This window comes from Ranitomeya variabilis, chromosome 5 (genome assembly GCF_051348905.1).
Source record: "Ranitomeya variabilis isolate aRanVar5 chromosome 5, aRanVar5.hap1, whole genome shotgun sequence".
NCBI classification, from domain to species: domain Eukaryota; kingdom Metazoa; phylum Chordata; class Amphibia; order Anura; family Dendrobatidae; genus Ranitomeya; species Ranitomeya variabilis.
In genome coordinates, this window is record NC_135236.1 from 569,002,284 (window position 1) to 569,025,119 (window position 22,836).

Sequence of the window (22,836 nt, forward strand, 5' to 3'; positions counted from 1 at the left end):
CAGACAATGCTACTAGGCCCAAAACCCCAAAACGATTTACTGGGTTAGATACCATAAAAATTGAGATACACAGGCAGTGTAGCTAGCTTCACAGGCTGGCTACACTGCTGACATGCAGACAATGCTACTAGGCCCAAAACTATCAACTGGATTAGATGCAGTGAAAATAGAGATACACAGGCGGTATAGCTTGTTTCACAGGCGGGCTACTCTGCTGACGTGCAGACAATGCTACTAGGTCCAAAACCATCAACTGGATTAGATGCAGTGAAAATAGAGATACACAGGCGGTATAGTTTGTTTCAAAGGCGGACTACTCTGCTGAATTCCAAACACTGCTACTAAGCCCAAAATCCCAAAACGATTTACTGGGTTAGATGCCGTAAAAATTGAGATACACAGGTGGTGTAGCTATCTTCACAGGCGGGCTACTCTGCTGACGTGCAGACAATGCTACTAGGCCCAAAACTATCAACTGGATTAGATGCAGTGAAAATAGAGATACACAGGCGGTATAGCTTATTTCACAGGCGGGCTACTCTGCTGACGTGCAGACAATGCTACTAGGCCCAAAACTATCAACTGGATTTGATGCAGTGAAAATAGAGATACACAGGCGGTATAGTTTTTTTCACAGGCGGGCTACTGTGCTGACGTGCAGACATTGCTACTAGGTCCAAAACCATCAACTGGATTAGATGCAGTGAAAATAGAGACACACAGGCGGTATAGTTTGTTTCACAGGTAGGCTACTCTGCTGACGTGCAGACACTGCTACTAAGCCCAAATCCCCAAAACGATTTACGGGGTTAGATGCCATAAAAATTGAGATACACAGGTGGTGTAGCTATCTTCACAGGCGGGCTACTCTGCTGACGTGCAGACAATGCTACTAGGCCCAAAACTATCAACCGGAAGAGATGCAGTGAAAATAGAGTTACACAGGCGATATAGTTTGTTTCACAGGCGGGCTACTCTGCTGACGTGCAGACAATGCTACTAGGCCCAAAACTATTAACTGGATTAGATGCATTGAAAATAGAGATACACAGGCAGTATAGTTTGTTTCACAGGCAGTCTACTCTGCTGATGTGCAGACAATGCTACTAGGCCCAAAACTATCAACTGGATTTGATGCAGTGAAAATAGAGATACACAGGCGGTATAGTTTGTTTCACAGGCAGGCTACTCTGCTGACGTGCAGACAATGCTACTAGGTCCAAAACCATCAACTGGATTAGATGCAGTGAAAATAGAGATACACAAGCGGCATAGTTTGTTTCACAGGCGGGCTACTGTGCTGACATGCAGACAATGCTACTAGGCCCAAAACTATTAACTGGATTAGATGCATTGAAAATAGAGATACACAGGCGGTATAGTTTGTTTCACAGGCAGGCTACTCTGCTGATGTGCAGACAATGCTACTAGGCCCAAAACTATCAACTAGATTTGATGCAGTGAAAAAAGAGATACACAGGCGGTATAGTTTGTTTCACAGGCGGGCTACTCTGCTGACGTGCAGACAATGCTACTAGGTCCAAAACCATTAACTGGATTAGATGCAGTGAAAATAGAGATACACAGGCGGTATAGTTTGTTTCACAGGTGGGCTACTCTGCTGACGTGCAGACACTGCTACTAAGCCCAAAACCCCAAAACGATTTACTGGGTTAGATGCCATAAAAATTGAGATACACAGGTGGTGTAGCTATCTTCACAGGCGGGCTACTCTGCTGACGTGCAGACAATGCTACTAGGCCCAAAACTATCAACCGGAAGAGATACAGTGAAAATAGAGATACACAGGCGATATAGTTTGTTTCACAGGCGGGCTACTCTGCTGACGTGCAGACAATGCTACTAGGTGCAAAACCATCAACTGGATTAGATGCAGTGAAAATAGAGATACACAGGCGGTATAGTTTGTTTCAAAGGCGAACTACTCTGCTGACTTCCAAACACTGCTACTAAGCCCAAAACCCCAAAACAATTTACTGGGTTAGATGCCGTAAAAATTGATATACACAGGCGGTGTAGCTAGCTTCACAGGCGGTCTTCTCTGCTGACGTGCAGACAATGCTACTAGGATCAAAACTATCAACTGGATTAGATGCAGTGAAAATAGAGATACACAGGCGGTATAGTTTGTTTCACAGACGGGCTACTCTGCTGACGTGCAGACAATGCTACTAGGCCCAAAACTATCAACTGGATTAGATGCAGTGAAAATCGAGATACACAGGTGGTATAGCTTGTTTCACAGGCAGGCTACTCTGCTGATGTGCATACAATGCTACTAGGCCCAAAACTATCAACTGGATTAGATGCAGCGAAAATAGAGATACACAGTCGGTATAGTTTGTTTCACAGGCGGGCTACTCTGCTGACGTGCAGACAATGCTACTAGGCCCAAAACTATCAACTGTATTAGATGCAGTGAAAATAGAGATACACGGGCGGTATAGTTTGTTTCACAGGTGGGCTACTCTGCTGACGTGCAGACACTGCTACTAAGCCCCAAACCCCAAAACGATTTACTGAGTTAGATGCCGTAAAAATTGAGATACACAGGCAGTGTAGCTAGCTTCACAGGCGGGCTACTCTGCTGACGTGCAGACAATGCTACTAGGCCCAAAACTATCAACCGGAAGAGATGCAGTGAAAATAGAGATACACAGGCGATATAGTTTGTTTCACAGGCGGGCTACTCTGCTGACGTGCAGACAATGCTACTAGGTCCAAAACCATCAACTGGATTAGATGCAGTGAAAATAGAGATACACAGGCGGTATAGTTTGTTTCAAAGGCGAACTACTCTGCTGACTTCCAAACACTGCTACTAAGCCCAAAACCCCAAAACAATTTACTGGGTTAGATGCCGTAAAAATTGATATACACAGGCGGTGTAGCTAGCTTCACAGGCGGTCTACTCTGCTGACGTGCAGACAATGCTACTAGGATCAAAACTATCAACTGGATTAGATGCAGTGAAAATAGAGATACACAGGCGGTATAGTTTGTTTCACAGGTGGGCTACTCTGCTGACGTGCAGACACTGCTACTAAGCCCCAAACCCCAAAACGATTTACTGAGTTAGATGCCGTAAAAATTGAGATACACAGGCAGTGTAGCTAGCTTCACAGGCGGGCTACTCTGCTGACGTGCAGACAATGCTACTAGGCCCAAAACTATCAACTGGATTAGATGCAGTGAAAATAGAGATACACAGGCGGTATAGTTTGTTTCACAGGCGGGCTACTCTGCTGACGTGCAGACAATGCTACTAGGCCCAAAACTATCAACTGGATAAGATGCAGTGAAAATAGAGATACACAGGTGGTATAGCTTGTTTCACAGGCAGGCCACTCTGCTGGCGTGCAGACAATGCTACTAAGCCCAAAACCATCAACTGGATTAGATGCAGTTAAAATAGAGATACACAAGCGGCATAGTTTGTTTCACAGGCGGGCTACTCTGCTGACATGCAGACAATGCTACTAGGCCCAAAACTATTAACTGGATTAGATGCATTGAAAAAAGAGATACACAGGCGGTATAGTTTGTTTCACAGGCAGGCTACTCTGCTTATGTGCAGACAATGCTACTACGTCCAAAACTATCAACTGGATTAGATGCAGTGAAAATAGAGATACACAGGCGGTATAGTTTGTTTCACAGGCGGGCTACTCTGCTGACGAGCAGACAATGCTACTTGGTCCAAAACTTTCAACTGGATTAGATGCAGTGAAAATAGAGATACACAGGCAGTATAGTTTGCTTCAAAGGCGGACTACTCTGCTGACTTCCAAACACTGCTACTAAGCCCAAAACCCCAAAACGATTTACTGGGTTAGATGCCATAAAAATTGAGATACACAGGCAGTGTAGCTAGCTTCACAGGCGGGCTACTCTGCTGACATGCAGACAATGCTACTAGGCCCAAAACTATCAACTGGATTAGATGCAGTGAAAATAGAGATACACAGGCGGTATAGTTTGTTTCAAAGGCGGGCTACTCTGCTGACGTGCAGACAATGCTACTAGGTCCAAAACCATCAACTGGATTAGATGCAGTGAAAATAGAGATACAGAGGCGGTATAGTTTGTTTCAAAGGCGGACTACTCTGCTGACTTCCAAACACTGAAACTAAGCCGAAACCCCCAAAACAATTTACTGGGTTGGATGCCGTAAAAATTGATATACACAGGCGGTGTAGCTAGCTTCACAGGCGGTCTACTCTGCTGACGTGCAAACAATGCTACTAGGCCCAAAACTATGAACTGGATTAGATGCAGTGAAAATAAAGATACACAGGCGGCATAGTTTGTTTCACAGGCGGGCTACTCTGCTGATGTGCAGACAATGCTACTAGGCCCAAAACTATCAACTGGATTAGATGCAGCGAAAATAGAGATTCACAGGCGGTATAGTTTGTTTCACAGGCGGGCTACTCTGCTGACGTGCAGACAATGCTACTAGGCCCAAAACTATCAACTGGATTAGATGCAGCGAAAATAGAGATACACAGTCGGTATAGTTTGTTTCACAGGCGGGCTACTCTGCTGACGTGCAGACAATGCTACTAGGCCCAAAACTATCAACTGGATTAGATGCAGCGAAAATAGAGATACACAGTCGGTATAGTTTGTTTCACAGGCGGGCTACTCTGCTGACGTGCAGACAATGCTACTAGGCCCAAAACTATCAACTGGATTAGATGCAGCGAAAATAGAGATTCACAGGCGGTATAGTTTGTTTCACAGGCGGGCTACTCTGCTGACGTGCAGACAATGCTACTAGGCCCAAAACTATCAACTGGATTAGATGCAGCGAAAATAGAGATACACAGTCGGTATAGTTTGTTTCACAGGCGGGCTACTCTGCTGACGTGCAGACAATGCTACTAGGCCCAAAACTATCAACTGGATTAGATGCAGTGAAAATAGAGATACACAGGCGGCATAGTTTGTTTCACAGGCGGGCTACTCTGCTGACGTGCAGACAATGCTACTAGGCCCAAAACTATCAACTGCATTAGATGCAGTGAAAATAGAGATACACAGGCGGTATAGTTTGTTTCACAGGCGGGCTACTCTGCTGACGTGCAGATAATGCTACTATGCCCAAAACTATCAACTGGATTAGTTGCAGTGATAATAGAGATACACAGTCGGTATAGTTTGTTTCACAGGCGGGCTACTCTGCTGACGTGCAGACAATGCTACTAGGCCCAAAACTATCAACTGGATTAGATGCAGTGAAAATAGAGATACACAGGTGGCATAGTTTGTTTCACAGGCGGGCTACTCTGCCGACGTGCAGACAATGCTACTAGGCCCAAAACTATTAACTGGATTAGATGCATTGAAAATAGAGATACACAGGCGGTATAGTTTGTTTCACAGGCGGGCTACTCTGCTGACGTGCAGACACTGCTAGTAAGCCCAAAACCCCAAAACGATTTACTGGGTTAGATGCCGTAAAAATAGAGATACACAGGCGGTGTAGCTAGCTTCACAGGCGGTCTACTCTGCTGACGTGCAGACAATGCTACTAGGCCCAAAACTATCAACTGGATTAGATGCAGTGAAAATAGATATACACAGGCAGGATAGTTTGTTTCACAGGCGGAGTACTCTGCTGACGTGCAGACACTGCTACTAAGCCCAAAACCCCAAAACGATTTACTGGGTTAGATGCCGTAAAAATTGAGATACACAGGCGGTGTAGCTAGCTTCACAGGCGGTCTACTCTGCTGACGTGCAGACAATGCTACTAGGCCCAAAACTATCAACTGGATTAGATGCAGTGAAAATAGAGATACACAGGCGGTATAGCATGTTTCACAGGCGGGCTACTATGCTGACGTGCAGACAATGCTATTAGGCCCAAAACTATCAACTGGATTAGATGCAGTGAAAATAGATATACACAGGCAGGATAGTTTGTTTCACAGGCGGAGTACTCTGCTGACGTGCAGACACTGCTACTAAGCCCAAACCCCCAAAACAATTTACTGGGTTGGATGCCGTATAAATTGATATACACAGGCGGTGTAGCTAGCTTCACAGGCGGTCTACTCTGCTGACGTGCAGACAATGCTACTAGGATCAAAACTATCAACTGGATTAGATGCAGTGAAAATAGAGATACACAGGTGGTATAGCTTGTTTCACAGGCAGGCTACTCTGCTGATGTGCAAACAATGCTACTAGGCCCAAAACTATCAACTGGATTAGATGCAGTGAAAATAGAGATACACAAGCGGCATAGTATGTTTCACAGGCGGGCTACTCTGCTGACATGCAGACAATGCTACTAGGCCGAAAACTATTAACTGGATTAGATGCATTGAAAATAGAGATACACAGGCGGTATAGTTTGTTTCACAGGCGGGCTACTCTACTGACGGGCATACACTGCTACTAAGCCCAAAACCCCAAAACGATTTACTGGGTTAGATGCCGTAAAAATTGAGATACACAGGCGGTGTAGATAGCTTCACAGGCGGTCTACTCTGCTGACGTGCAAACAATGCTACTAGGCCCAAAACTATCAACTGGATTAGATGCAGTGAAAATAAAGATACACAGGCGGCATAGTTTGTTTCACAGGCGGGCTACTCTGCTGATGTGCAGACAATGCTACTAGGCCCAAAACTATCAACTGGATTAGATGCAGCGAAAATAGAGATTCACAGGCGGTATAGTTTGTTTCACAGGCGGGCTACTCTGCTGACGTGCAGACAATGCTACTAGGCCCAAAACTATCAACTGGATTAGATGCAGCGAAAATAGAGATACACAGTCGGTATAGTTTGTTTCACAGGCGGGCTACTCTGCTGACGTGCAGACAATGCTACTAGGCCCAAAACTATCAACTGGATTAGATGCAACGAAAATAGAGATACACAGTCGGTATAGTTTGTTTCACAGGCGGGCTACTCTGCTGACGTGCAGACACAGCTACTAAGCCCCAAACCCTAAAACGATTTACTGAGTTAGATGCCGTAAAAATTGAGATACACAGGCAGTGTAGCTAGCTTCACAGGCGGGCTACTCTGCTGACGTGCAGACAATGCTACTAGGCCCAAAACTATCAACTGGATTAGATGCAGTGAAAATAGAGATACACAGGCGGTATAGTTTGTTTCACAGGCGGGCTACTCTGCTGACGTGCAGACAATGCTAATAGGCCCAAAACTATCAACTGGATAAGATGCAGTGAAAATAGAGATACACAGGTGGTATAGCTTGTTTCACAGGCAGGCTACTCTGCTGGCGTGCAGACAATGCTACTAAGCCCAAAACCATCAACTGGATTAGATGCAGTGAAAATAGAGATACACAAGCGGCATAGTTTGTTTCACAGGCGTGCTACTCTGCTAACATGCAGACAATGCTACTAGGCCCAAAACTATTAACTGGATTAGATGCAGTGAAAATAGAGATACACAGGCAGTATAGTTTGTTTCACAGATGGGCTACTCTGCTGATGTGCAGACACAGCTACTAAGCCCCAAACCCCAAAACGATTTACTGGGTTAGATGCCGTAAAAATTGAGACACACAGGTGGTGTAGCTAGCTTCACAGGCGGGCTACTCTGCTGACGTGCAGACAATGCTACTAGGCCCAAAACTATCAACTGGAAGAGATGCAGTGAAAATAGAGATACACAGGCGATATAGTTTGATTCACAGGCGGGCTACTCTGCTGACGTGCAGACAATGCTACTAGGCCCAAAACTATCAACTGGATTAGATGCAGCGAAAATAGAGATACACACGCGGTATAGTTTGTTTCACAGGTGGGCTACTCTGCTGACGTGCAGACAATGCTACTAGGCCCAAAATTATCAACTGGATTAGATGCAGTGAAAATAGAGATACACAGGCGGTATAGTTTGTTTCACAGGTGGGCTACTCTGCTGACGTGCAGACACTGCTACTAAGCCACAAACCCCAAAAAGATTTACTGAGTTAGATGCCGTAAAAATTGAGATACACAGGCAGTGTAGCTAGCTTCACAGGCGGGCTACTCTGCTGACGTGCAGACAATGCTACTAGGCCCAAAACTATCAACTGGATTAGATGCAGCGAAAATAGAGATACACAGGCGGTATAGTTTGTTTCACAGGTGGGCTACTCTGCTGACGTGCAGACAATGCTACTAGGCCCAAAACTATCAACTGGATTAGATGCAGTGAAAATAGAGATACTCAGGCGGTATAGTTTGTTTCACAGGCGGGCTACTCTGCTGACGTGCAGACAATACTACTAGGTCCAAAACGATCAACTGGATTAGATGCAGTGAAAATAGAGATACACAGGCGGTATAGTTTGTTTCAAAGGCGGACTACTCTGCTGACTTGCAAACACTGCTACTAAGCCCAAAACCCCAAAACAATTTACTGGGTTAGATGCCGTAAAAATTGACATACACAGGCGGTGTAGCTAGCTTCACAGGCGGTCTAGTCTGCTGACGTGCAGACAATGCTACTAGGCCCAAAACTATCAACTGGATTAGATGCAGTGAAAATAGAGATACACAGGCGGTATAGTTTGTTTCACAGGCGGGCTACTCTGCTGACGTGCAGACAATGCTACTAGGCCCAAAACTATCAACTGGATTAGATGCAGTGAAAATAGAGATACACAGGCGGTATAGTTTGTTTCACAGGCGGGCTCCTCTGCTGACGGGCAGACACTGCTACTAAGCCCAAAACCCCAAAACGATTTACTGGGTTAGATGCCGTAAAAATTGAGATACACAGGCGGTGTAGCTAGCTTCACAGGCGGTCTACTCTGCTGACGTGCAGACAATGCTACTAGGCCCAAAACTATCAACTGGATTAGATGCAGTGAAAATAGAGATACACAGGCGGTATAGCATGTTTCACAGGCGGGCTACTATGCTGGCGTGCAGACAATGCTACTAGGCCCAAAACTATCAACTGGATTAGATGCAGTGAAAATAGAGATACACAGGCGGTATAGTTTGTTTCACAGGCGGGCTACTCTGCTGACGTGCAGACAATCCTACTAGGCCCAAAACTATCAACTGGATTAGATGCAGTGAAAATAGAGATACACAGGCGGTATAGTTTGTTTCACAGGCGGGCTACTCTGCTGACGTGCAGACAATGCTACTAGGCCCAAAACTATCAACTGGATTAGATGCAGTGAAAATAGAGATACACAGGCGGTATAGTTTGTTTCACAGGCGGGCTCCTCTGCTGACGTGCAGACACTGCTACTAAGCCCAAAACCCCAAAACGATTTACTGGGTTAGATGCCGTAAAAATTGAGATACACAGGCGGTGTAGCTAGCTTCACAGGCGGTCTACTCTGCTGACGTGCAGACAATGCTACTAGGCCCAAAACTATCAACTGGATTAGATGCAGTGAAAATAGAGACACACAGGCGGTATAGCATGTTTCACAGGCGGGCTACTATGCTGGCGTGCAGACAATGCTACTAGGCCCAAAACTATCAACTGGATTAGATGCAGTGAAAATAGAGATACACAGGCGGTATAGTTTGTTTCACAGGCGGGCTACTCTGCTGACGTGCAGACAATCCTACTAGGCCCAAAACTATCAACTGGATTAGATGCAGTGAAAATAGAGATACACAGGCGGTATAGTTTGTTTCACAGGCGGGCTACTCTGCTGACGTGCAGACACTGCTACTAAGCCCAAAACCCCAAAACAATTTACTGGGTTAGATGCCGTAAAAATTGAGATACACAGGTGGTGTAGCTAGCTTCACAGGCGGGCTACTCTGCTGACGTGCAGACAATGCTACTAGGCCCAAAACTATCAACTGGATTAGATGCAGTGAAAATAGATACACACAGGCAGGATAGTTTGTTTCACAGGCGGAGTACTCTGCTGACGTGCAGACAATGCTACTAAGCCCAAAACCCCAAAACGATTTACTGGGTTAGATGCCGTAAAAATTGAGATACACAGGCGGTGTAGCTAGCTTCACAGGCGGTCTACTCTGCTGACGTGCAGACAATGCTACTAGGCCAAAAACTATAAACTGGATTAGATGCAGTGAAAATAGAGATACACAGGCGGTATAGTATGTTTCACAGGCGGGCTACTCTGCTGGCATGCAGACAATGCTACTAGGCCCAAAACTATCAACTGGATTAGATGCAGCGAAAATAGAGATACACAGGTGGTATAGTTTGTTTCACAGGCGGGCTAGTCTACTGACCTGCAGACAATGCTACTAGGCCCAAAACTATCAACTGGATTAGATGCAGTGAAAATAGAGTTACACAGGCGGTATAGTTTGTTTCACAGGCGGGCTACTCTGCTGACGTGCAGACACTGCTACTAAGCCAAAAACCCCAAAACGGTTTACTGGGTTAGATGCAGTAAAAATTAAGATACACAGGCGGTGTAGCTAGCTTCACAGGCGTGCTACTCAGATGACTATCAGTCAATGCTGCTAGCCCAAAAGGATTGGCTGAGCTAGATTACATTAAATGCTGTGACTAACACTTGCACAGCACTGGCTCAGACCTGCCTGGCAAACAGTGCTATGAACTACTGTAACCTACCCTGAAAAGGGCTGATATTACAACTAGTCCCAACTCCCTAAACCTATCTCTCAGAAAATTTGCTGGCAAAAAAAGACTCTTTGACTGTATAGTGCCCACAGCAGCAGCGGTGCCATCTAACACTAAGCTGCAGCAGTGAGGAAATGGTGACGACGGGGCAAATGGCTGGTTCTCATTGGGCAAGGAGTGACATGTGTCATACACAGCCAATGACACATGCCCTTGCTTGTCTGCATCACAAGCATATTGCTGTGAGTGTGCGCACTGCTGATAGGCTGAGAGACTGCACCGCCCCTCTGTAAATGCGGGAAAGAAAAAAAAAATGGAGATTGGCGTTATTTCAGCACAGATCTATCCCCCGCCCACTATACACTGAAACAGTCCATTAACAATGATAAACAGTTTTAATGTGCAAATCAAGCTAGGCTTTTGGTGAACGAACAGTTATCGAACAGAAACTCGAACAGCTGAATTTTAAACAAATTGTTCAGGTTCGTCGAACGACTCGAACACCACCCAAAACAGCTCGAATTTGAAATTGGCGAATAGTTCGACTCGAACACCGCTCATCTCTATTTATAACACCAGCTCGAAAAAAATGATTTTAAAATCCTAAATGCTGACCTTCTGAAATGTATATTTTGTAAATGCACTCAATACTTGGTCGGGGCTCCTTTGGCTTCAATTACTGCATCAATGTGGCATGGAGGCGATCAGACTGTGGCACTGCTGAGATGTTATGGAAGCCCAGGTAGCTTTGATAGCAGCACTCAGCTCATCTGCATTGTGGCGTCTGGTGTATTAGGACTGGTGGAGCACACCAAAAAATATAAAAGAAGATACTACGTGACTGGGCATTATACTACGTAGCTGGGCAATAATATACTACATGGGCTGCGCAATATACTATGTGACTGGGCAATATACTACGTTGCTGGGCAATATACTACGTAGCTGGGCAATATATTACGTGGGCTGCGCAATATACTACATGGCTGGGCAATATACTACGTGACTGGGCAATATACTATGTGGCTGGGCAAAATACTATGTGGCTGGGCAATAAACTACGTGGGCTGTGCAATATACTACGTGTCTGGGCAATATACTACGTGACTGGGCAATATACTATGTGGCTGGGCAAAATACTATGTGGCTGGGCAATATACTACATGGCTGGGCAATATACTACGTGGCTGGGCAATATACTACGTGACTGGGCAATATACTATGTGGCCGGGCAATATACTACATAGCTGGGCAATATACTATGTGGGCTGCGCAATATACTACGTGGCTGGGCAATATACTACGTGACTGGGCAATATACTTCGTGGGCTGTGCAATATACTACGTGACTGGGCAATATACTATGTGGCTGGGCAATATACTATGTGGCTGGGCAATATACTACAAAGCTGGGCAATATACTATGTGGGCTGCGCAATATACTACGTGGCTGGGCAATATACTACGTGACTGGGCAATATACTTTGTGGGCTGTGCAATATACTACGTGACTGGGCAATATACTATGTGGCTGGGCAATATACTATGTGGCTGGGCAATATACTACGTGGCTGGGCAATATACTATGTGACTGGCCAATATACTACGTAACTGGGCAATATACTACGTGACTGGCCAATATACTACGTGACTGGGCAATATAATATGTGGCTGGGCAATATACTACGTGGCTGGGCAATATACTATGTGGCTGGGCAATATACTACGTGACTGGCCAATATACTCCGTAACTGGGCAATATACTACGTGACTGGCCAATATACTACGTAGCTGGGCAATATACTACGTGGCTGGGCAACATACTATGTGGCTGGACAATATACGGGTTCCACCGTGCAGAGATATCACTTGCTGCTCAGTAATGGCGGACAGTATATGGCAGTATAAAGAGAACACGCACGGGTTAACTTCACCCGGTATGTACAGAGACAAACCCTGTTGCATCACAGGGCAGCAATACCGCAGAGTGAACGCTAGCATGTGGTCACAGGACTCTGCCCCAAGGACACGGGGTTAGTGTCCCTGTAGACTCACTAGCACTCAGCACTGCAACTGCGGTGCCAGGGAGAAAACTTAACTTTTAAAGATTTAGCCTGAGTGCTCACAGCACTGCTCTGGCGGACGCCACTAACCGCCCTAGCTAGGGACCGGAAAGTGCACTAGATGCGCAAGACGCTGCAATGGCGGACGCTGCTGAATTGACGCAGTATGACTGTGCCTTGTGCAGGATGGCACAAACTGGTGCTAGTCAGCTCCAACATCCACACCTCATACAACAACACTAGGGAGGGAAATGATTAGGAGCTTTCACCAGATATCAATCACACGTCCACACACACACAAATTCAGTTTATACTAGCACATGGCCGAGCAGCCCGCCAAACCTTTTATAGTTGCAGCCATCTGGGACATTGCCAGTGGTCCAATCAGATGCTTGAGGACCTGAGCATGTGACCTTTGACCTCCAATGAGAGGTCATCCCACGGGAATGCTGAGTAGGGAAAAGCAGGACTTAAGGTACCGTCACACTGAGCAACTTTCCAACGAGAGCGACAGCGATCCGTGACGTTGCAGCGTCCTGGATGGATCTCGTTGTGTTTGACATGCAGCAGCGATCAGGATCTTGCTGTGACATCGCTGGTCGGAGCTAGAAGTCCAGAACTTTATTTCGTCGCTGGATCACCCGCTGTCATCGCTGGATCGGTGTGTGTGAGACACCGATCCAGCGATGTGTTTGCTTGTAACCAGGGTAAACATCGGGTTACTAAGCACAGGGCCGTGCTTAGTAACCCAATGTTTACCCTGGTTACCATTGTAAATGTAAAAAAAACAAAAACTGTACATACTTACATTCCGGTGTCTGGCACGTCCCTCGCCGTCAGCTTCCGCGCACTGACTGTGAGCGCCTGCCGTAAAGTAAAAGCAGAGCACAGCGGTGACGTCACCGCTGTGCTCTGCTTTACGGCCGGTGCTCACAGTCAGTGCGGGAAGCTGATGGCGAGGGACGTGCCAGACACCGGAATGTAAGTATGTAGTGTTTTTTTTTTTTTTTTACATTTACAATGGTAACCAGGGTAAACATCGGGTTACTAAGCGCGGCCCTGCGCTTAGTAACCCGATGTTTACCCTGGTTACCCGGGGACTTCGGCATCATTGGTCGCTGGAGAGCTGTCTGTGTGACAGCTCCCCAGCGACCACACAACGACTTACCAACGATCACGGCCAGGTCGTATCGCTGGTCGTGATCGTTGGTAAATCGTTTAGTGTAACGGTACCTTTAGGCTAGGTTCACATTTGCGTTTGTGTGCACAGTTTATCATCGGCATGCGTAAATGCATGCAAAAATGCATACAAATGCAGTGTTTTTTATCTGCATCATCTTACGAATGATGCCAAAAAACACTGCTTGTGCATGCTTTAGTATGTGTTTTTGCATGCATTTGTGTTTTTTATGTGCATGCGTTCGATATTTCCAATGCTTTGCCAGTACAATTGGCTTGACGCCGGACACCTTATAGGAGTGTATCATGGGATTTCTACAACCCATGGCAAAAATTGTGGAATCACTGGCCTTGGAGGATGTTCATTAAGTTGTTTAATTTTGTAGAAAAAAGCAGATCACAGACATGGCACAAAACTAAAGTAATTTCAAATGGCAACTTTCTGGCTTTAAGAAACACTAAAAGAAATCAAGAACAAAAAATGTGGTAGTCAGTAATAGTTACTTTTTTTAACCAAGCAAAGGAGAAAAATTATGGAATCACTCAATTCTGAGGAAAAAATTATGGAATCACCCTGTAAATTTACATACCCCAAAATAACACCTCCATCAAAATAGATCTGCTCGTTAGTCTGCATCTAAAAAGGAGTGATCACACCTTGGAGAGCTGTTGCACCAAGTGGACTGACATGAATCATGGCTCCAACATGAGAAATGTCAAATGAAACAAAGGAGAGGATTATCAAACTCTTAAAAGAGGGTAAATCATCACGCAATGTTGCAAAATATGTTGGTTGTTCACAGTCAGCTGTGTCCAAAATCTGGACCAAATACAAACCACATGGAAAGGTTGTTAAAGCAAACATACTGGTAGACCAAGGAAGACATCAAAGTGTCAAGACCGGAAACTTAAAGCAATATTTCTCCAAAACAAGAAATGCACAACAAAACAAATGAGGAACGAATGGGTGGAAACTGGAGTCAACGTCTGTGACCGAACTTAAAGAAGCCGCTTAAAGGAAATGGGATTTACATAAATACCATCAATTGAAAGCATGTTTGGAGATGATGAAATAATTTTTCAAGATGATAATGCATCCTGCTATAGAGCAAAAACTGTGAAAACATTCCTTGTTAAAAGACACATAAGGTCAATGTCATGGCCTGCAAATATATATATATATATATATATATATATATATATATATATATATATATATATATATATATATATATATATACATATACATATTTAGTCCATGAAATCAAATGATCAAATGCAAAAGCACATTCAACAATAATTGCAACCCAAACCTCCCGCCATAATGGACAGACAACAGAATGTATAGTCTAAAAAAAAAAATATTTTATTTATTTCACAAATCCAATATGAATTATTATTACAACAATAACGATGCCTCCTATCTAAAACAGATCTAATGTGGTACAAAAAAAGGGTCAAATGACATACATTGTATAGCAGTTAGCAGCTATGCCATCTACTATATAATTGTCTAAGGGTTACTTACGTCTGTCTGTCCTTCTGTCTGTCACGGATATTCATTGGTCGCGGCCTCTGTCTGTCATGGAATCCAAGTCGCTGATTGGTCTCTGCAGCTGCCTGTCATGGCTGCCGCGACCAATCAGCGATGGCCACAGTCCGATTAGCCCCTCCCCTACTCCCCTGCAGTCGCTGCCTGGTGCCCGCTCCATAATCCCCTTCCCCTCCAGTCACCGCTTACACAGGGTTAATGGCAGTGGTAACGGGCCGCGGTGTAACGCACTCCATTACCGCTGCTATTAACCCTGTGTGTCCCCAACTATTTACTATTGACGCTGCCTATGCAGAATCAATAGTAAAAATATGTCATGTTAAAAATAATAATAATAATAAAAACCTGCTTTCGTGCTCCTAGCGTCGCTACAGTGACTGCTCCATGCAAGAGGCAGCTTCCGGTCCCAGGATGGTATGCCAGAAGGACCGTCTATGACGTCACGGTCATGTGACCGCGACGTGATCACAGGCCCTGCGAGAAGGACCTTGCATGACGTCGCTGTCACATGACCGTGATGTCATGGAAGGTCCTTCTCGCAGGGCCTGTGATCGTCATGTGACCGCGATGTCATCACAGGTCCTGCGCGAGAAGGACCTGCCATGATGTCACGGTCATATGACCACGATGTCATCACACCCTGGGACCGGAAGGTGATGCCTGCACCGCGCACAGGGCCAGGACTTCAACAGGCCTACGGAGAGGTGAGTATATGTTTATTTTATACTACGTAGCTGGGCAATATACTACGTGGGCTGCACAATATACTACGTGACTGGGCAATATACTACGTGGCTGGGCAATATACTACGTAGCTGGGCAATATACTACGTGGGCTGCACAATATACTATGTGGCTGGGCAATATACTGCATGACTGGGCAATTTACTACGTGGGCTGTGCAATATACTACGTGACTGGGCAATGTACTACGTGACTGGGCAAAATACTATGTGGCTGGGCAATATACTACGTGGGCTGTGCAATATACTATGTGGCTGGGCAATATACTACGTGACTGGGGAATATACTGCGTGGCTGGGCAATATACTACGTAGCTGGGCAATATACTATGTGGGCTGCACAATATACTACGTGGCTGGGCAATATACTACGTGACTGGGCAATATACTACGTGGGCTGTGCAATATACTACGTGACTGGGCAATATACTACGTGACTGGGCAATATACTATGTGGCTGAGCAATATACTACGTGGCTGGGCAATATACTACATGGCTGGGCAATATACTACGTGACTGGCCAATATACTATGTGGCTGGGCAATATACTACGTGGCTGGGCAATATACTACATGGCTGGGCAATATACTACGTGACTGGCCAATATACTACGTGGCTGGGCAATATAGTATATGACTTGCCAATATACTATGTGACTGGGCAATATACTATGTGGCTGGGCAATATACTACGTGACTGGCCAATATACTGCATAACTGGGCAATATACTACGTGACTGGCCAATATACTACGTGGCTGGGCAATATACTAGGTGGCTGGGCAGTATACTACGTGGCTGGGCAATATACTATGTGACTGGGCAATATACTACGTGGCTGGTCAATATACTATGTGGCTGGGCAATATACTATATGGACATTCATATTCTAGAATACCCGATGCGTTAGAATCGGGCCACCATCTAGTAGGTAATATTTCTCCTATCAACACTATCAAATCATGTGTAATATTCATGGGAAAAAATCCTATTAACCCCTTTACCCCCAAGGGTGGTTTGCACGTTAATGACCGGGCCAATTTTTACAATTCTGACCACTGTCCCTTTATGAGTTTATAACTCTGGAACGCTTCAACGGATCTTGGTAATTCTGACACTGTTTTCTCGGGACATATTGTACTTCATGATAGTGGTAAAATTTCTTCGATATAACTTGCGATTATTTGTGAAAAAAATGGAAATTTGGCAAAAATTTAGAACATTTCGCAATTTTCCAAATTTGAATTTTTATGCCCTTAAATCACAGAGATATGTCACACAAAATACTTAATAGGTAACATTTCGCACATGTCTACTTTACATCAGCACAATTTAGGAACCAACATTTTTTTTTGTTAGGGAGTTATAAGGGTTAAAAGTTGACCAGCAATTTCTCATTTTCACAACACCATTTTTTTTTTTAGGGTCCACATCTCATTTGAAGTCATTTTGAGGGGTCTATATGATAGAAAATACCCAAGTTTGACACCATTCTAAAAACTGCACCCCTCAAGGTGCTCAAAACCACATTCAATAAGTTTATTAACCCTTCAGGGGTTTCACAGGAATTTTTGGAATGTTTAAATAAAAATTAAAATTTAAATTTTTTTTTACACAAAATTTATTTCAGCTCCAATTTGTTTTATTTTACCAAGGGTAACAGGAGAAAATGGACCCCAAAAGTTGTTGAACAATTAGTCCTGAGTATGCCGATACCCCATATGTGGGGGTAAACCACTGTTTGGGCGCACCGCAGAGCTCGGAAGGGAAAGAGCACCATTTGACTTTTCAATGCAAAATTGACTGGAATTGAGATGGAACGCCATGTTGCGTTTGGAGAGCCCCTGATGTGCTTAAACATTGAAACCCCCAACAAGTGACACCATTTTGGAAAGTAGACCCCTTAAGGAACTTATCTAGATGTGTGGTGAGCACTTTGACCCACCAAGTGCTTCACAGAAGTTTCACAAAAATTATATTTAGCCCCCAGTTTTGTATTTTCACAAGGGTAACAGGATAAATTGGACCCCAAAAGTTGTTGTCCAATTTGTCCTGAGTACGCTGATACCTCATATGTGGGGAGATCCACTGTTTGGGCGCATGGCAGAGCTCGGGAGGGAAGGAGTGCCATTTGGAATGCAGACTTAGATCGATTGGTTTGCAGGCATCACATTGCATTTGCAGAGCCCCTGATGTACCCAAACAGTAGAAACCCCCCACAAGTGACCCCATATTGGAAACTAGACCTCCCAAGGAACTTATCTAGATGTGTTGTGAGAACTTTGAACCCCCAGGTGTTTCACTACAGTTTACAAAGCAGAGCCGTGAAAATAAATAATCTTTTTTTTCCCACAAAAATGATTTTTAGCCCCCAAAATTTATATTTTTCCAAGGGTAACAAGAGAACTTGGACCCCAAAAGTTGTTGTCCAATTTGTCCCGAGTACGCTGATGCCCCATATGTTGGGGTAAACCCCTGTTTGGGCGCACGGTAAAGCTCGGAAGGGAAGGAGCACTGTTTTACTTTTTCAATGCAGAATTGGCTGGAATTGAGATTGGATGCCATGTCGCGTATGGAGAGCCCCTGATGTGCCTAAACAGTGGAAACTCCCCAATTCTAACTGAAACCCTAATCCAAACAGACCCCTAACCCTAATCCCAACTGTTACCCTAACCACACCCCTAAACCTGACACACCCCTAACTCTAATCCCAACCCTAATCCCAACCGTAAATGTAATCCAAACCCTAACCCTAAATTTAGCCCCAACCCTAACCCTAACTTTAGCTCCAACCCTAGCCCCAACCCTAACCCCAGCCCTAACCCTAACCCCAGCCCTAACCCTAACCCTAGCCCTAACCCTAGCACTAACCCTAACCCTAACCCTAGCCCTAACCCTAGCCCTAACCCTAACCCTAGCCCTAACCCTAGCCCTAACCGTAGCCCTAACCCTAGCCCTAACCTAGCCCTAACCCTAACCCTAGCCTTAACCCTAACTCTAGCCCTAACCCTAGCCCTAACCCTAGCCCTAACCCTAGCCTTAACCCTAACCCTAGCCCTAACCCTAGCCCTAACCCTAATGGGAAAATGGAAATAAATACATTTTTTTAATTTTATTATTTTTCCCTAACTAAGGGGGTGATGAAGGGGGGTTTGATTTACTTTTATAGCATTTTTTATAGCGGATTTTTATGATTGGGAGCCGTCACACACTAAAAGACACTTTTTATAGCAAAAAAGTTTTTGCATCTCCACATTTTGAGACCTATAATTTTTCCATATTTTGGTCCACAGAGTCATGTGAGGTTTTGTTTTTTGCGGGACGAGTTGACATTTTTATTGGTAACATTTTCGGACACGTGACATTTTTTGATCGCTTTTTATTCCGATTTTTGTGAGGCAGAATGACCAAAAACCAGCTATTCATGAATTTCTTTTGGGGGAGGCGTTTATACCGTTCCACGTTTGGTAAAATTGATAAATCAGTTTTATTCTTCGGGTCAGTATGATTACAGCGATACCTCATTTATATCATTTTTTTATGTTTTGGCGCTTTTATATGATAAAAACTATTTTATAGAATAAATAATTATTTTGGCATCGCTTTATTCTGAGGACTATAACTTTTTTACTTTTTCTTTGATGATGCTGTATGGCAGCTCGTTTTTTGCTGGACAAGATGACGTTTTCAGCGGTACTATGGTAATTTATATCCGTCTTTTTGATCGCATGTTATTCCACTTTTTGTTCGGAGGTATGATAATAAAGCGTTGTTTTTTGCCTTGTTTTTTTTTTTTCCTACGGTGTTCACTGAAGGGGTTAACTAGTGACATAGTTTTATAGGTGGGGTTGTTACGGACGTGGCGATACTAAATATGTGTGCTTTTATTGTTTTATTTCTTTTATTTAGATAAAGAAATGTATTTATGGGAATAATATATATTTTTTTTCTTTATTTAGGAATTTTTTTTTTTTTTTTTACTTATGTGGAAACTTTTTTTCTTACTTTGTCCCGGGGGGACATCACAGATCGGTGATCTGACAGTTTGCACAGCACTCTGTCATGTCACCGATCTGACTTACAGCACTGCAGGCTTACCAAGCGCTTGCTCTGAGCAGGCACTCGGTAAGCCACCTCCCTCCCTGCAGGACCCGGATGCCGCGGCCATCTTGGATCTGGGCACCAGCAGCAAGGAGGAGGTAAGAGACCCTCGCAGCAACGTGATCACATCGCGTTGCTCCGGGGGTCTCAGGGAAGCATGCTGGGAGCCCCCTCCCTGCGCGATGCTTCCCTGTACCACCGGCACACCGCGATCATGTTTGATCGCGGTGTGTCGGGGGTTAATGTGCCGGGGGCGGTCTGTGACCGCTCCTGGCACATAGTGCTGGATGTCAGCTGTGATAATCAGCTGACACCCGGCCGCGATCGGCCGCGCTCCCCCCGTGAGCGCCGCCGATCACGCTGGACGTACTATCCCATCGGTGGTCATACGGGTCCACCCCACCTCAACGGGATAGTACGTCCAATGTCAGGAAGGGGTTAAAAAACACAAGCATCATGCTTGAATGCATGCAAATAATACAATTATTTCAGCATAATCACCTGTTTATTCAATCAAAGTTACCTCAATGGTATCAAGAATGTCAAGTGACATATGTAATATAACCAACAGTAATTATGCAGTAAACAAGATTGCTCCTATCACAACTGATCCCATCATAGATAATAATCAGGAAAAAATGCCTTAAAGAAAAACTCAAGCAAAGTGCCTAAATGTGTGCAAATTCTACCAACTATGTAGGCATAATCAAGTGCTTTATCAATATATAATTACCTATATGGGACCACACAGGACCTGTGTACAACCCGAACGTGCGTTTCGATAACTTCTTCTTCCGGGGATGGACCCCTAACCCTATCCCTAACCCTAACTCTAAGCAGTGTACTGATTTTTGTTTCTCAATTTCTTTTCTGCAGATTCCTGGCTACTGGAGAGACATTATCATCGTTACATTTCCAATTCAGGATTGGAGTAACACGCTTTCTGGGATTGTTGGTGAAACATGTCATGCTTTATGTGAGGTTCTGCACCGAGAATTCTTCCCCCAACCCACAACTGAACCATGGATGTTAAATGCTGCCAAATTCATGTAAATTAGTAATTTTCCCAACTGTTTGGGGGCTGGGGATGGCAAACATATTAGGATCAGAGTATTACAATTATAAAAAATACTTTTCTATATTTTTAATTGTGATTGCAGATGCTGAGTGAAGATTTGTTGCCGTGGACATTGGCTCATTTGGATGTGGAAATGACTCACAGACTTTCAAAACTTTAGACATGGGCCAACGTTTATATGGTAATGATTTTAATTTTCCACAGCCACAACCTCTTCCCAACACTGAAGGACCGGCAATGCCATTTGTTCTGGTTGGGGGATGAGGCATTTGAGATGTGTTCCAGCCTCATCAAATCGTACTCAAGTCAGGACTTGAACCACACAAAAGGATTTTTAACTACAGACTGACAAGGGCACGAAGGACTGTTGAGTGCGCCTTTGGATTGCTGGTGTCAAAATGGGGCATTTTGGGAACAGCCATTAATCTTAAAATTGACACTATTGTGTAAAAGAGTGTGCTGTTCTTCACATCCTGGCTAAAGATCGACCCAACCTAGAGGAACCTGGCAGTTTAACATTGCAGGATTACCAAAATCACCCTTTTATGACTACAGTCGCAGTTGCCCAAACAAGAGATAAATTTGCTGCCTACATTGTGTCTGATATTAGACATGTGGCATGGCAAGATGAAATGGTGTAAATGAGTGTAACACCCGTTAATTAACACATGTTTAAATAAATACATAAATAAAATACAGAGACAGTGATTGTGAACCAAAAATAGCTTTTTATTAACAAAACTAAAAACAATGTTCATTTCAACATTTATACATTTAAAAAAAAAATGTCTACTTCTTGTTCTGCCCAATGGTGTGACATTTTAAACCTGGGGGTTGTTGGGCTGGGACAATTGGCTAGGAGTGGTTGAGAAAGTGGTTACGGGGAAGTGGCAGATACTTGGAGAAGTGGGTCAGACACATTGGAAGCAGATTAAACACTATGGGAAGAGGACAAATTAGGAGAGGCAAACAAAGTGCAATGGATTGACAAATTGGAAGGGATTGAAAAATTTAAAGGGATTTATAAATTGGAAGGGACAGAAGGCGCATAAGGTGGGGACACAATTGGAAACAGAGAATCAGGGACAGTTGAGGTTTGATGTGATAGAACAGGTGTGTGTTGAGGTGGGAGGACAGATAAGGGTTGAGATGGGAGGACAGGAGAGGGTTGAGGTGGGAGGACAGGAGAGGGTTGAGGTGGTCGCTTTGATTTCCTGAAGGTTTTTTACGTGAGATTTTGCTGTTCCTAGCCATTTTGCTTGGCTCCGGTCCTGGGGTGCTGCACTTGGCTGAGATGTAGAACTTGAAGCCATGTCTTCATTCCACTGCATGTTGGCACTTGAACTCGGCTGTGTGGTGAAGCCTGGTATTGTCCTAATATCCAGCAGGGGTGGAAACATCACTTGCGCAGGTTAAGCCGACGGGTATCCTAGTCCTTGTGAGGTGTTGAAAGCTGCTGGAGGATTCTGCAGCTGCTGCTGCTGCTGTGCTGGCCCTTGTTGACCTGTATGGAAGGAAGTTGGTACCTGCTG

The 22,836-nt window shown here is 44.5% G+C and overlaps 1 long non-coding RNA gene across 1 annotated transcript in view; it reads right to left on the reverse strand.

Moving 5' to 3' along the window:
• Nucleotides 1-13,731: 13,731 nt before the first annotated feature.
• LOC143773849 (uncharacterized) overlaps nucleotides 13,732-22,836 on the reverse strand; it is a 931,701-nt gene continuing 922,596 nt past the window's right edge. The window contains exon 2 of the long non-coding RNA XR_013215398.1: nucleotides 13,732-13,885. This is a non-coding gene — a long non-coding RNA (uncharacterized LOC143773849). The remainder of the gene's footprint in view (nucleotides 13,886-22,836) is intronic.